This window comes from Cynoglossus semilaevis, chromosome 16, assembly GCF_000523025.1.
Source record: "Cynoglossus semilaevis isolate Cse_v1.0 chromosome 16, Cse_v1.0, whole genome shotgun sequence".
NCBI classification, from domain to species: Eukaryota; Metazoa; Chordata; class Actinopteri; order Pleuronectiformes; family Cynoglossidae; genus Cynoglossus; species Cynoglossus semilaevis.
Window position 1 is genome coordinate 13,576,731 of NC_024322.1, and position 10,851 is coordinate 13,587,581.

A 10,851-nucleotide genomic window follows, 5' to 3' on the forward strand; every position below is an offset into this window, starting at 1 on the left:
AACCAGCCTCATTATTTTCTATATTTCTGAGGTAGAAAACCGTTCCAGTGTGCATCCACAGAGATGGAACAATAATGTTACAGAACTGCAGCTGGCTATAACAGGGCATTACTGGATACTGTGCACAGAGCCATAGTTTGGATCCATGTGGCATGAATGGCAAAATTAATTCACACCGTATAAGAAATGGACACAGCCATCCGCATGCAAAATGAGGTTCCTAAAGTCACCAGGCAGTGGAACGGCACAGCGCAGGATTTAAAGGCAGCCGAAGCAGTGGACGCATAAATCTGACTGAGAGAACTCGGACCTAAAGTGCTCAGAGGTGTTACTTTTCAATGTTTCCTTAGAAAAATGTCTCTTTCCTCCTGAAACTGGATGAATATCTCATTTTCTTCTGACACAGTCTGGGAAGCCTTTCAATCCCATCGGTACTGGTGTTTCCTAAGATCATGAAGATGTTACTGAGGTGAGGACCATAATAGACAGGGAGTGAACCTGCACACTGGTCTGTCTGAAATCCAGATCTGATGTCATCATAAAAATTGTCAAAAACTGCCGTTTCATTAAAAATGTACTGAATCCTAATTGTTTTAAACTGTAATTTACCCAATTCCTTCTTTAGTTAACTGCTAAAACAAAACATTTCCAGCAACTAAACAGAGGACACGATACAAAAACAAACTACAGACGTGTCGTCAGTAAACTCCCAACGGTCAAATACGCTGTACTTGCTAGTCTGCTAGCTTAACGAGTCGTCTTATTTACTCTGCTGCATTTGTGTTATGACATCACATCAGAAGTGTGTGATGTGTGTGTAAAGTATGGATTAATTCGACCAAACTAAGGCCAAAGTAAAAAAAAACAACACTGTTAGTTTGTGCTGCCAGTCTTTTCAGACTCTGTAACGACTGTAAAAGTTGTGTAGTGTCCCCAGCTCAGGAGAGTTGGAGAAAAATGTCAAGATTATATATTTTTTTAACCTACACAAAAATACAGAAAAATACAGTTTAGATCAGAGGAGGAAACATCGGCACATGAATTATCAGGTTAAATATTCTCAAGTTTGTTATGATCATTAATACAGTAACAAAGTGGTGAAGGTTACTTTAGTGCTGCATAGAAAAAGTTTGCCATTGCATCACCATACCAGCATTAATGATTAATAACCAGGGAGGGCAAACAAAAGACCCTGCACAGACACATTTGTTTCCTCACATCAAAATTCACACGATGGAGGAATACTTTCAACTGCTGCACCTTTATAATTAAATGGCGTAATTCAAACTGCTTTCTTTCATCTCTCCATCACTTTGCATCATGTCTCTCAAGTCTCTTCCCTGTTCTCCCAGCAGTCCTCCCCGCACGTCTGTCTCCTTGTGTTAGTGGTGTTGGTGTCGGTGCCAACTGTTCAGGTAGAGAATATGAATTACCTGGCAGGCATGAAGTGTTCTGCTTGGAAGGTTGCTGTCAGCATTGTGAGGATAGATGGGGGGAGACAGGAGAGAGATGAGACTGACAGTTCTAGCCGGTCGTCATCCATCCATTCACTCATTCATCCATCCAACCCTACTTCCCTCCTCCCTCCTTTTTTACCCTCTCTGCTTCCTAAAATCCTTGGTCTTTTGCTGGGAGAATTAACTGTTTTTATTGTGGCGGACGTTGCTTCGTGGCTAAACATCAAATATTCACTAAAAGTGAATATGGCGTTGAATATGAACTAGTCAGAGAACAACTGACGTGTCATTGAGTGGCGTTGAATATGAACTAGTCAGAGAAACAGGTAGAAGTGAAGGGATATTTTAGAAAAAAATGGCAGAAATTTGTTTCACACAAAGACACCACCAGGTATCATTATACAAACACTAACAGAGATGTACAGACAGAGAGACAAAAACAGCAACTACTGACGTCTCTGCAACCAAACTCTATATATCTGCAGCATTTATACATTCATTTTTAAACCTTAACACCTAATAAAAAAATCTGATTCCATCACAAACCACTATTTTTTAAACCTTAACACCTAATAAAAACATTTTAAAAATCTGATTCCATCACAAACCACTAGAGGGAGCCCAATTGTCCCCAATGTTACAGGTACCATAGTTTGATTTTGTGTCAGACTGACCTGCCTGCAGTCCAGGTCTGTGTCCATTTCATAATTGCCAATACATAATGAAAGTACCACCATAAACTGACACCCAGTGGGGAAACTGCAGCATTACAGTACTATCCAAATATCCAATAACACAACTGGGTTTTGGATGACACATGGATGACTTTGGGAAAAAGCTGCAACTCCAGCATCAGCCAGACAGCAGCGAAAAAGCAGAAGAAAGAAAAAAAAACTGATCGGAAACAGTTTTGTTTTAAACAGTTGTTGACTTAACGATGCAGAAATCCTTTAATTTCTTATTTAATGATGCACAGCTTTGTAGGAAGGGCTGTGGTGCAGCCATACACGGCTTTTCTTTTCCTTTTCAAATCTGGAGTCGGCTTCTGTTCAGACACCTAGGCCTCATTAGCCATCTGCTGGTCTTAACACAGGACGCCGTGTGTGTGAAGGGGATTTAAGATCATTTCTTAAAATATTCCACAATGCTGTTGATGTGTGACTATCTAGGTGCGTTGAGACGGGTTTGAATCATCTGAACTCTGCTAACGCAGTTAGTAAAAACTGACCTACACTGCACTTGAAATTTTACATATTAGGATATTCTTGGAGTTTCTAAATGTATTTGCTGTGAAAAGAAACAAAATATGCCGGTGTCCTTTTCGGATGGAGAGATCTCCTGCTAGTCTTTGTATAAAAAGTCACTCTAACACTTAGTATTTTATAGTTTTGTTCTTCCTCTCTTTTTTTTCACTCTGTCTTCAGTCTGACTCTGGGGCAGTAAGCTAAGGCAGAGGTATCAGGCAAGGCATCCATGCAGGGATCCATTAGGCAAAAACCAATTTCACACAGAGCCAATTTCATAAATATGGAGTACAGGCCCACCTTTAGCTGCGCTTGACTAGCTTTTAGAGGGATATACAAAACCATAAACAACAAGCCTGGGCTTGAGTACTTGTTTCAAATGATAGCTGGAGTGTTTAATGGTACACACACTTACACACACACAAGAGGGAACCTTCAGTGGAAATCTACCCCACCATAATGAAGGATCCCTGATTGGTCAACTCAAAATTGTCTAATTATGAAGACGAATCAGCTGCTATTCTGAACCATGTAGACAGAGAGAGAGAGAGAGAGACGTGGACATAGCTGAGTATTTTAAGGCAAAAGGAACTTCTATTTTTGGAGATTTGTTCAGGAAATTATTTGGTATAAGATTTTACTGTGATCAAAAATTGGCATACCGAAAATGTATATTTTTTTCTGAATTTTAACCACAAAAATGAACATTAGTACTTTAACCTTCCTGTAGTGTTTGGGTCAAATGTGTCCAGCTTCAAACTCTTTTTACCAGCTTCCACTTAGGGAATTATACTGGAGATGACAAACCTGGAGGGGAAGCATGTGTTTGGAGACACACGGAGAGAAGTAGACCTGTGTACGTGTCACAATAAATGAGTTTGTGAACATAAATGAGGGGGACTGTGTTATAAATGAACTGTATTATACTGTACTGTAACTGTATTATACTGTACTCTAACTGTATTATACTGTACTCTCACTGTATTATACCGTTCCACCTGCTGTATTTTCTTCCTTTCTCGTGTTGCCAGATTAACATATTTACTCCTTGGCTGGGAACTGACACATATTTCGCACAAAAAAAACTCAACACCTCTCAGTTTCAATCTCCAAAGTTAACAGCAAAGCTAACAGCTGATTCAAATGAATATGAATTGTCCATCAAATAATGATGCGTAACATAGTCCTTAAAGGTTTATGAGATTGTTGTGGAGAAAAAGAAAAAGAAAATAAAGACTAAGGTTCAGTGGCCTCCAGTGAGATATTTACTTGGCCTAGATTCATGTATAATGAGTTTAAATAAACCTTCTTACGCAACACAACCAATGTTAAATGATTAATGTGGGGTTATTTTCAGCACACTGAAGAGACCCGCTCTTGTCTTTAAATGGGTTTACCTTGTAACACGATGGAGGGGAAATAAAGAGTGAAATGAACTATGCGAAGATTTCACTGCTGTATCCAGTTAAAGAATCAATCAGATTTTCCATCTCATATTAGAGTGGAAAGTGTGGCTAAAGTTCCAGCAGGGGGTGGACTAAAAAAACTAAAAAAGCAAGATTCAGCAAAGATTCAGACTGAAAATATGAAATTGAAAATATGAAATCTGACATATAGGAGCAATACTTATTTTCAGTAGGGCTGTATATTGGCGAAAATGTGGTGCTACAATACGCATCACGATACAGGGGCAACAATACAATATATTGCGCCTATTTTCTCAGGCTATTTTTTGGAGTTAATATTGACATTAAAAAATACCTTTTTAAATTAAAATTTGTGTCAATCATTGCATTTTTAACAAGAACACCATCGACTAGAAAAGCCTCAATTTGAAGAATTGTGAATAACTTAGGTGTTATGAAACAATTCTGAGATTTTCTGAATACGTTGATGAGGCAGGTTGGTACCATCATCTCACAACAAAGAGGTTGTCAATCTGATTCCCACATTCCAGTGAGACATAAGGGGATAAACTGGAGGTTCCTAATTGACAATGGGTGAACATGTGAGAGTGCATGTTGTTCTGTCTCTCTCTGTGTTGGCCCTGGAAAGGACTGGAGACCTGTTCAACGTCTGTGCAGCCTCAGCCGGCTGGGATTGGCTCCAGCTCTCTCCTGTGACCCTGAACGGTATAAGTGTTAGCAAATGAATGAATGTTGATGAGGCCCCTCTTGGCGGGAGCTGTTTAGCGATGTGAGCAGCACTGAGTCATTGTGTACATCTCTCTAATTAGCTGCGAGTATGCCAGCACCATTCATGAAGCTTTTTTAAAAGTCTCACATTTATCTCTGCAGATCTGAGCCCTAAGGCTAGGAATGTAGAAAAAACTTATTTTAAAAAATACAGAAAATCTGCTTCAAGGGAAAGGTTTTAATCATCTAAATAATTCAACATAATACGCTATTTGCATGAAAGGCTTTCGATTCTATTTTTGAGTTTTTGAGGTTTTTACTGCATTGGCTGGGTGTGTGAGTCACTCAGGTGAGTGACAAAGGAGGAGAGGTTTGATGGAAAATTAAGCCTAGAGGTCTTCAGGGACTTTTCGTATGTACTCCCCTGCCAACTACACAACAACCAGTAACACTGACAACAACAACTCACAAAAATGACAAACCGACAACAACCAACACAAAAACTGACAACAATCTTCGACATACGTAGACAAGAGCCCACAACACTGACCACAAACCAAGAAAAATGGTGGTCAACATTTGGCCCACGAGCCGCCCGTGTCTCAGTGGACCTTTAAGATTTATATTTGAGGACCCCCGGACTAGAGCATGTGTTATTTCTGACCTAAAGCTATGACCTCTGACCTCTTGCTGCTTGGCTCTTCTACCTTTGGATTTTTCTAAGATCAAATCTTTAAACTCCTGGTTGACTGTTTCGCTGCACGATTAAAGCTTCCCTTCAGGTGGTGATTTACATAAAAACCAGCAAACGCCTACTGTACACGTGCACGTGCGAGCGCCTCGTATTTACCGTTCTCAAACAGAACCAGGGCTGCAACCTCGTATTTAGCGTTCTCAAACAGAACCAGGGCTGCAACCTTCATGGAGCGTTCACTACACAACAGCTACACCACCTGAATTCCAACATCCAACTTACCACCACTTAATTACCAACACCCCGCCTATCGCCCCCTCCACCCCCTCTCACTAAACAAGGCGTGTGATTGAGCATCATCAAAGTTTTGTTCGACTCAATTGCAAACATAACACTGACGGCCTCATCCTCCAAGTCCTCCCCTGAAACCTGGGAAATGAAAACAAAGAGGAATGTGCCGTCGCTGCTGCTTCATTTGCAACTTCTCCTTAATTGTATGTTAACAAGAAAGTAATTTGAGAAGAGGTAATTTGAGTTGGCTCATCCAACTGGCTTACATATATGGGGGAGTTTAATGTGATTTGGGAGTAAAGCAATTATTGTGTAGGGCTTATTTTCCTTATTGTTAAGACACTCACAGTAACTGCCATTTATATAATCCATTTTATGATACTGTGGATTAACAAGACGGCAGATAAAGTCGTCGGTGGAATTCCGACAGTCTCAATGAGCTGTGGTGGTTATTAATTAAGTTGTGCAGCTTACGTCCTGTCAGATGACACAAATAATAATGTGTTTGGAGGACTGCATTAAAAAATAATACATAACCAACAAAATGAATTAATAAATGTTTGTTCACAAGATAAAATTAGCTCCAGCAGCTGCAGAAACGCAGATGTGTTGTTTTAGAGACATGAAAGGTGGTGTAAATACAAATATAAAAATATAAACATCCCAGAAAGTCCTGAAATTAAATATTTAAACATTTAGCTGCAAATAAATAGATATGTAGGAGTATGCTTTCTAGTTTATTTCTGTATAGTCTGGACTATTGGTCACCCCAGAGTCTTAGTCACATCTGGCATGCACAGTGAAAAAGGGGTAAAAAACATTTGCAAGTTGCATAGGTCTAAGTCATATTTATTTTTGAAATATTTGTTTTCTTATTTCACAGGAACAAAGACTGAATCAGGGAAGGCTAGTCATTTACACAACAACCTAATGAACCTAGACTTAACAGGCTAACAGGTTCAACAAGTTTTCAGTCTAATTCCGCATCACTGAATCCAAGGTGGTGCCCTCTTGTGGCCCTTTCCGATATCAGGTATATTTTTTTAAATCACTGCAGAATAAAAGTTGCACGACTCAGAAAGTACGGTAATTGTTGTGATAGTTCATATGTCTCAGTATCAAGCATGACCTAAAGGTGGCGCTAAGTACACTATGATGTCTGACCAGCCCCTGTCAGGCGGCAACAAGCAGATGGTTGTCAAAGCTTTGTTTCCACGGTTCTACACTGTCCGCTGTACATGAAAGCATGAATGGATTCGACTGAGGAATTGTACTCTGTAAATAATTTCACATCTCACGTGGAGAAGAAAGTCGTAAACAACAGGAGAGTGTGTCGTAGCACGACGGGAGCACATCACGACCATCATTTATGCACAGATGGCAACTCAAAATGCTTGATGGGCTGGGAAACAATTGCGCCAAACAGTTTGCGCAATCTCTTCTAAAGAGGGAAGAGCCATTAAAGGTAATTGGTGCTGTCAGCGTGGTAATTAACAACAAAACAGGACACGAGGGTCACTGAGCTGAACACCTGAAAAGTTTACATTTAACAGCAAAAGCACAAAAAGAAGATTTACATCCAAAACACTGGCCTTGAAGACAGGACACTGGAATATAAAACAACAACATTAATAAACCTACAACAGATCAACACAAACAACAGGTTGTATGAACATATTGTGGTTATTGTAATGTATCAATAACAACCAGTATTGGTTAAAAGAAAAATCCATAATCCTGCATCTCAACGTTCTTTTTGTCCAATACCAAAAATAACATTTCCCAGCATGTTGCTGCATGATTTTTCCATGTTGAACACACCGTCATCGGTCTCCGATTAATACAGTCCCTTCCCTACAGGGAAGCTCAGTCCTCCAGACCCTTCCTGCTCCTCACCTAAATAAATTATTCATTTAGCACAGCATGAAAAACGCATGTCAATTAGCTAGTTTTATTATTTTCCCTCAATAAAAAACAGCAGGGCTCTCTTTTCATGCCAGCTAGGCCAATGTAGAGAATCCTGCATTATTTAGCATTCCAGGACGTGTCATGTATATTTGTGTCAAAAAGAAAAAAGGAAAAAATATATCTGACGTTATCAGTTATTCTGTGTGATTTCAGCAGCCATGTCTTTTTCATTAGGAGACTTGGGATCCAGATTTATGTTGCTGTGTTTCTGCCGGTCGGTGACTTCTAATATTTTTTTTTTATTTAAACCCATGTTATTTGAATCGGCTGAATAAATTTGAGTTTAATAAGTGACTGTCGACCACAACCTGGCCCCAGAGTTTCAATGAGTTTCTGATAAGTCGATCAGATATAAAGAATTCCTTCTATTTTGGTAAAAGTTAGGACACACACACTCCATCCTAAAAACACACAGCAGTAATCCCCAGTCCCAATCCCACTGGAGGACTTTTGTAAACATTAGTCAGAAATGGCCTTTGCAGTATTTGGTAACTTCACTGCACACAGTTGTTCCACTGATACCACACAAATCCCAATAAAAGCCGGCCTCTGAAGGACGTAATTAGCCTCCCTGCAGGAATGTTCCACGTGGCTCCACAAATATTAGACAGAAGGTTAAATATATTTATGAAAACAACTGATTTATGCTGAGGTGGAACACCGATTCAAGAACAGGAACCAAAGAACGAGACAGAAAAGTCCTGTTTTCTTCAAATACTTGTCTATATCTGATGTTTTTTATTTTGTCTTTTTTTTGTTGTTGTAACTTTTTCGTACACTTTTTTGATTTTTGTTTTTTAGCAGAGGTTGACCTTGTATTTTGCTCAGATCACGTGTGGAAAGTTTTCCTCTGCAGTTCTAGTCATTCTTTCTAAGGTTGGGAAGTATTTATTCCCAACATGAAGAGTATTAGAAAATTGTCATTTTAAGCAGCAGAAATTAATCTGTAATCTTTATAGCTGATGAATCAAACAGTTTGAGACACATCATGAAGAACTGATCTTTCCACCAAGAAAAAAAAAGAAAAATGAAAAAAAGGGATTTAACTTTCACTTCCTATAGTTTCCAAATTAGATGCAACATTAGTCATGTTTTATTATAAACTCAAACAGAACATCTGAATTATATTAAATTATTTAGCTGACTTTATTTGCAGCAAGGGGCAGACATTTGTAACCACGATGATGTAACAAGAATCATCCATACAGAGGAAGACAAATACAGGGTTAAGTAAGTTCTGATTGGGGTCTAAGTCTGGTATTAGATGAAGACGTTTTCTGTTTGTCCCATGAAAAACTCGGACGTCGCCCGGAGGATGTAAAACAGCAGAACGTACAACGGTAATCAAGGCAGCATTTGCAAATACACTGCTCCAGACACACAGGTCTGCCCTGGACTTATTGTCTGGAATGAACCCCAAATGCAGCCTCGTTGCTTAGTTACTGTGCCTGCAGTGAATGTTGACCCTGGTGGTCTCAGGAGGAGGAATTACCCAGGTGAAGGAAACAGTTTATGAAAGAATAATACGAGCTTCGAATCCAGAAAAGTTGATTTGCTTTCTAAAAATATATATTATAAAAAAACAACCAAAGTCTGTAATTTAGTGCCTTACTGGAACATTTGTCTTACAGGAAGAAAAAAAACAACAAAGGAAGTACTTCCAGTGTTGCAGCTGACCCACTTTATTGTTTTTGTTAAACATAAACTATTTGGAAATGAATAAATGTCGGGAGAGAGATGAGCTAAAAACTGGGTCACATCCTCCTTCCTTCTTATTACACCTTTAAAACTAATGGTTTTAGGTTGTTGTTTTTTTTTGGGTTTTTTTTGCTTCATTAAAAAAATCTAACTCATTGTCGTCCAACTCCTGGACTGCATGCAGGCCAGTCAAGTACAAACAAACTCTACGTCTACTCAGACTTCTCATTTCAGATGAATGAGACCTGGCTTTGTCTGACGGGCCCAAGTTTGCTCAATGTTATGTAAGGGTCTGAATAAATTTTCAATTACTGTAAGTTCTTATTATTCTGTGAACAGGACTTCCGTTGGTGATTGTCTCTGCAAATATGATATGGAATTAGACCTAAGCAGACAACAGAGAGAGGACGACCTTGAATTTACATGGTCAATTTCTTCATGCGGTTCAAGTTCACAGAGACAAACTACATGCGTCCACATGCAAATACATTTCCATCACACAAATAGAGCATTAGCCTCATGCATTCCTAAGCTGGCATTTCCTTAGGTTATATTATTTACAACCCCACACTCCCCACAACAATGTTTGTGGACGACCAGAACCGAAGCCCAGGTCCTGCAGCTTGTTCCAAACTGACTGTCATTATACTTGGAAACATTCATACTTTATACTATACTCATTTTCTTTTCATACTAGTCTACTGCATATATTTTTTCACACTCCAGCAGGTGGCAGTATATAACAGCAATAGATGCAAAAACAAACAAAAAATAACAAGGTAATAACTATACCTGATGGTATACCAGTACTGCTCTCAATATACTGTACATGAAATACATCCTGATGTAATAATGGAATAACTGCTGAACTTAAATCAGTAAAGTAAAGTCATCCCTGATTGTTCTGCAGAGTTTGATGCACGACATTTTCTGCCTTTTTCTACCACAGTGAAATTAAACATATTTTAATTAGTTCATGTACATTTCCACAGAACCAGTAGAGTCCAAAGGGGACGGGAAAAGAAACAGCATTACTGTAGCATTACGTAACATTTGCAGGATCTTGCCAAAAGAGCACAGTTTTTTGTTCACGCTCCCTCAGAGACTCCGTAGTAGCACACACGTTTAACATTTACTTTTTTACTGCCTGGTACAGAGGATCTCAAAGAGTTTAGAGAACCGACTGGTGTGTCTGCTGAGTCACTGTTTGAAAAGTTCTTCAAAAGGATCACTGAGGACCTATGAAGTGCTACGCCTTTTTTACGCTTAAAAAGAGAAGGACATGTACCTACATGTACGTGGAAATAAAAGGAAATGTTGGGAAGAGGAAATGGGTTTTGAACACACGTGGTCCTAATAGATGT